Source organism: Triticum dicoccoides, chromosome 1B (genome assembly GCF_002162155.2).
Source record: "Triticum dicoccoides isolate Atlit2015 ecotype Zavitan chromosome 1B, WEW_v2.0, whole genome shotgun sequence".
NCBI classification, from domain to species: Eukaryota; Viridiplantae; Streptophyta; class Magnoliopsida; order Poales; family Poaceae; genus Triticum; species Triticum dicoccoides.
This window is the reverse complement of record NC_041381.1, coordinates 458,636,010-458,642,400: the sequence shown is the minus strand read 5'-3', so window position 1 is coordinate 458,642,400 and position 6,391 is coordinate 458,636,010. Positions and strand designations below refer to the sequence as shown.

The 6,391-nt window shown below is 39.0% G+C and overlaps 1 non-coding gene and 1 pseudogene across 1 annotated transcript; both read right to left on the bottom strand.

Moving 5' to 3' along the window:
* Window positions 1-1,192: 1,192 nt before the first annotated feature.
* On the bottom strand, window positions 1,193-1,275 carry LOC119351064. Its single transcript, XR_005169606.1, has one exon. It is a non-coding gene; the product is annotated as a small nucleolar RNA Z102/R77 (small nucleolar RNA).
* A 74-nt stretch (window positions 1,276-1,349) lies between these two features.
* Window positions 1,350-1,441, bottom strand: LOC119351060 (annotated as a pseudogene).
* Between the last annotated feature and the right edge of the window lie 4,950 nt (window positions 1,442-6,391).

Genomic DNA, 6,391 nt, shown 5'->3' with positions numbered 1-6,391 from the left:
GGACCAATTGATTCAACTTCTATAATTTGACCATGCTAACAAATATTGGATAATTTGGACTGACGTACAAAATTTAAGAGTGGAACAAATTCAAAGAATTCATGACGTACATACGATGTCCACATCAAATTATTATAGGATACCTAGCTAAACAGGATAGGAGCATGTAGCGTATTTCACATTTTAAAGTTATAACTGAACATTTGGTAACTGCAACAAATACGAATGATTGGGTTTAAAGCCTGAAAATTTGGTTTCGCTCAATTTCTTAAAGCCATGGACCTAGTTCAATTGTACAATAGACTAACCATTGATTAGGCAAACCATGAGAAGTCGGGTTTCACTTACTAAAATATATCAAAGAACCTACAGTTGAGTGCAGTCAAAACTGCATTTGGCTCAGGCCTACAAATAGGAAGGATTAATTGGAGAGAAGAAGGTAGCTGGCCAGGCTGCCACGTGGAGCTAAGGTGGAGAAAGCTGACTAACTAACATCACTAAAAGAAGGAGCTTACCTAGGTCATGGTCAGAGGATGCGCTGCTACAATTCCTGAAACACAAACTCCGTCGAGATCTCCTCCTCCTACTCAAAGTTTCTAGTGGACCCTCATTTCTTCATTTTTCACTGGTGTCTATCGGCTCTATCTTCAGAATGTGTGGAACTCACTACAACACAAAATGAGACAATACATTTAAACCTCGCAATGCTACATAACACGGCAAGGCAATAGACTGAAAATCTGATCGCTCTACTTGATCTATTATAGTCCAAACTGGACCTACATAGGTAGTTTATATGTACATATCACATCATTTTCAGAAGGTGGGTGGTACAACAACTATTAGTGATAATAAATTGGATTTGTGTGATGTCATCATTGATTTGTGCATCCCTTGAATCAAGCATACCTTCTGTTTTGCATAGCAACATGGAGGAAAACTAAGTTTGTTTAAACACACAAAAAAGGTAATATAACATAAAAATGCATGTTGAATTACCAAATTTACATGTACAACCAAACCCTCTTTACTTTTGTTATGGATCCATCATGTCAATCAACCAATGAAAACCACCAAATCCATAAATAAATAATCATCTATTGTATAAATGAAATTACACTAACAAGGGCAACGAAGAAAACAATGATAAGATGAGGTAAAAAAACACAACTTTTTTTGTGTGGAAACAAAAGGATGATTATATTCGGATCAGTCTTTAGGGCATCATATCATCCAATCAAACCTATAGGGAAATTCTCTCTCATCAACTCATCACTAGGGAATTTAAACGCAAAACCAAATATTTTTGGAAAAATAAATACCAAGAAAACGCATAGACATCAGCGAGGGTGATGCATCAGATCTCAAGGTGAAAAAGAGTGACGCCACAGAAATGCCTCAGATGCAAACTTCACATAAACTCGTGTCTCATCAGCATCGATGACACCCATTTGAACCATAAACTACTTACAACGACATACTGAACCATAAGCTCTACTTATACACCGGTAAATTTTAAATTTGTCATTAACATAAACCATTGGAAAAAACATAGGACGACAAGGGATGGACCCCCATGGAGTCTGAGAGCCAAAAAGCTTCACTAATCAGAATTAACATTATATATGTAGCAAGAAAATGAAAACTAACATGGATTGTGCTACCTAAAATTGAGCTAAGTATTAATGTTTCAAGCACTAGCTAGTTACATAATTTATAATAAGACTTTGGAGTACATATGATAATTAAGAGACACAAGGCTAACTCTGTTAAAAAGACATTCTACTATTCCCACCCGATGTGATAGAAACGCCAGCCCTACAACATGTCCTAAAGAATTTAAGCAATTACAGAAAATGAAGCTTTCTAGACATAATATATGAAACTAAGCAATTCTCTACTTCAGTTTTCTTCCACTCATAACACCTCTAGCTTATAAGTACCAAATGTAGGTTTGATTTGACTTCTATCAACCTATATTATTTACATACAGTATTTAACAGAAAATACCCAGATTATGGCCAGAAACCTAAATAGTATATTTAGCATTTGTTCCAACAATAGTACATCTTTGAGATAAATAGTGCATGCCGACCGATCAACGATATGTGAGGATGATTTCACCATTCCAATGAAATAATCCTCATCCCATGGTTCAAGATCAACACTCCTCTCATTATATATTCTGCTCTTCGAATCTTTTAAAATGTTGAAAATTTCTGCATCGAAAGTTGCTATAAGTAGAGAAACAAATCATTGAGAAATGATTAAGTTCACGCCCTTGAATACCTCATAAGCTTTATGCCTAACAGTGTCACTCAAATCATTGAGAAATGACATGACCACATCTACAGATGCAACCATGTTATGATGAATAGCAAGTTCAACATATGATCTGCAACCCATAGCCTGCCAAAAGGATAAAAAATGTTTGCAATTTATCCTGGAATAGAGGCAGAATTCCAGCAATAGCCATATCTTCTAATGTAATTGGTGTTATTATATTTGATAAAAAAGCTTAGGAAGTATATTAGGTCCAATTTTGTTCTGTTTCTACAAGATTTGATTAAACTACAGGAATAATCAACGTAGAGTACACGCAACAAATACTGGATTTGATTTTCTATGTGCTAATAAGATGTGGTCCAAATATTAGCTACTGCATCTGAGATCTAGCTAAACCAAATTTGTGGTAAACAAAAGATATTTTTTACCATAGATCTTCTCTAGCTTCATGATATTCTCTTCTTTCCCAAAGATGTCAAGCTCATGTTTACATTATAAAAAATCATAGTATCAAAGTGCAAGAACAAACTTGATTATGTTGACAATAGTGAGAAAATTCAGCTTTGTCTTCTTTAATTCTTTAGCTAAATAAACTATTCTTATTCTCTTCATCCTCAGATCTGCACATGACATGTTTAGTAAACCCATATATTAGTAAACTAAAATATATGGTAGATCCTATAGTTCCTCGAACATATCAATTTGTTGCCAGGAACCATTAGTAACCTAATCTCTGGAGCCCCATAGTATATTAGTAAACATACCGATGGTTTTTAAGGTTGTGACAACACATAATTTTTGTCCAAAAAATAATAACTGCAATCCATGGGTTCACAATAAATCAACATGGTATATAACTATCTGTTCTACTATTGTACACATATTTTGGATCTTTTATGAAAAGGATGATAAGGCAAGACATAAAATATAAGGACAATAATATTTCTCTCATCCAGGACATGCATCTGTTCTATGCATTTATCAATATAAAGGAAGACAAGAAACCGACATGATCAAGCAAATAGCATGTGTCTGCCAAGTTTCAAAACCCCAAACATGCAAGCAGATCAGGCCAAGAGAGAAAAGAACACACTAAAACAGAAGGGGGTCGAGGGACAAGATGGAGACCTGGAGGCGGACATCCCTGTGCAGTGCCGCTGTTGGCAGTGGCGGTTCCCTCGTCACCTGCTCCTCCAGCCCACGTGCATAATGGAAAGAGAGATGGAGCACGGTCGGCCTGCTCCTGCTCCTTGTCTCCACCCTCCCCCATCTTCCTCGAAGACCCCACTACTAGAGCTGCTAGGCACGGAGGAGGAGGAGCAGCAGCAAGGATGCAGCAAAGAGGCAAAGACAGGTAGCGGACCTCCTTCATCTTCCCCGCAGCTGCACCCCACCGTGACTGGAGTTGCTCTTCTCTAGCACGGATCCGCCGTCTGTGTGTGCCTACGGTGGTGGAGGGGGCAGCAGGCAGCGGTGAGGCTCCTAGGGTGGAGGCCATGGCGAGGAGCGAGGAGGGAGGGGTTGTGGGATCGAGGAGAAAGGGGCTAGGGTTGTGTGGCGGCTAGTGTGCAGTGGCGGAAGAGAGGATGGGATTGAGTGCAAGTGCACGCAGCGGATTGGGGAAAGCTTTTTTCACGGGAAAATGAACAACCTAGCCAGTCACCGCTTGACTCGAGCCCACCCGTCATTGGCCAGTAAAATTAACCGTGAGGTGACAGTTGGCTGATCGAACGGCCAACAAAGGCTCTATCGAGGGAGCCTCCTGGTGGCGAGTTTCCCAACCTCATTATTGGTTTAAATAACTTTGCATTTTCATAAGCTTGGGTTCTCCATTCATCTAATGAGCTAACATCAAATAACCTCTTTTCACTAGCAAGTTTGAAATCATAGTTGAGTTCTTTAATTTCCCAATATGCTTTATGTTCTAACTCAAGAGGCAAATGACAAGCTTTTCCATAAACCATTTTATAAGGAGACATACCCATAGGATTTTTATATGCTGTTCTATAAGCCCAAAGTGCATCATATAACTTCTTAGATCAATTCTTCTGGGATCTATTGATAGTCTTTGTAAAATTAATTTTATTTCTCTATTGTTGAGTTCAACCTGGCTACTAGACTAACGATGATAGGGTGATGCAATTCTATGGTTAACATCATACTTGGCAAGCATTTTACGAAAACAACATGAATAAAGTGTGAACCACCATTAGTCATTAAATATCTAAGGACTCCAAACCTTGGGAAAATAACTTCCTTAAGCATTTTAATAGAGGTGTTGTGATCAACACCACTGGTTTGAATAGCTTCTACCCACTTAGTAACATAATCAGCAACGACCAAAATATGAGTATACCCATTAGAGGAAGGAAAAGGTCCCATGGAATCAAATCCCCAAACGTCAAATGGTTCAACAGCAAGTGAATAATTCATAGGCATTTCTTGATGCTGACCAATATTACCTATTCTTTGACATTCATCACAAGATAAGACGAACTTACGGGCATCCATGAAGAGAGTAGGCCAATAAAACCCAGATTGTAATACCTTGTGAGCAGTTCTGTCCCCCGCATGATGTCCTCCATAAGCTTCGGAGTGACATTTCCGTAGGATTTGTCCCTGTTCATTCTCAGGTACACAACGTCTAATAATACCATCTACTCCTTCTTTATAAAGATGTGGGTCATCCCAAAAGTAATGTCTTAAATCATAGAAGAATTTTTTCTTTTGTTGGTATGTAAAGCTAGGAGGGATATATTTAGCAACAATATAATTAGCATAGTCAGCATACCAAGGTGTATTATTAGAAACATTTATTGCAGCTAATTGTTCATCAAGGAAACTATCATTAATAGGTTGTGGGTCATCAAGAATATTTTCAAGCCTAGACAAGTTATCAGCCATAGGGTTCTTCGCTCCTTTTCTATCAGTGATATGCAAATCAAATTCTTGCAGTAGAAGAACCCACCTAATGAGTCTAGGCTTAGCATCTTTATTTTCCATAGGATATTTTATAGCAGCATGATCAGTGTGAACAGTCACTTTGGAATCAACAATATAGGATCTAAAATTTTCACAACCAAGCACAACTGCTAAAAATTCCTTTTCAGTAGTAGCATAAAATCATTGGGCATTGTCTAGAGTTTTGCTAGTATACTGAATAACATTCAGTTTCTTATCAACTCTTTGTCCTAGAACAACACCAACAGCATAATCACTAGCATCACACATAATTTCAAAAGGCAAGTTCCAATCAGGTGGTTGAACAATAGGTGCAAAAATTATGGCTTTCTTTAGTGTTCCGAAGGCTTCTAAACAATCATCATCAAAAACAAAAGGAGTATCCTTTTGCAAAAGATTTGTAAGAGGCCTAGAAATTTTAGAAAATTATTTGATAAATTGTCACACCCTAGCTAGTTCATGCGTTAGAGTGTTGCATCATGTCTATCCTTTCAACAGAAACCTGAAATGGGGATGACAGAACCCCCGGCCCCCTCTGAATTCAACTAGGGTTTACTAAAAATATTTTCAATGAACCTGAAATGCCCTTCCAAAATGTCCATCATTTTTGTCTTGGTTCAGAACCTCTGCCAAAAGTGATGCACAATTTTCTAGGTCATCCTAAGGTCTTTGAATTAAATCATAAGTATTTGAATTTGGGCATTTAAAATTTATAAAAATATTTTAATGCTCAAATAAACCCAAACTAAAATGTTCCTTGCTGGAAATATTCCAACTAAGGACCAGGTGTTGTTTGGTGAATTTTGGAGTTGCCTAGGTATTTTTAGAAATTCAACAAACTTACAGTATAAAAACAAAAACAGGAAATAAGGGGAAAAACTTACCTGGCGCCTACTAACCGGCCCACTTGCCGGCCCAGCCCAGCTGCCGCGCCAGCGAGCTGCTTGGCTCGGCCAGGCTGGCAGGCAGGTGCTCGGCGGCGAGCACCGCATGGGTGCCATGCACCTGGTCGCCGCCTCGCCGCTCCCCTCATCGAGCCGTGACGTGGATCGCTCCCCCTCTCTCCCCCCGAACCCCTCGGACATCTCCTCGCCTCCCCAGCTCCTCTCCCTCACGCTCCCCAGCCATGGCCGACGCCACCGCC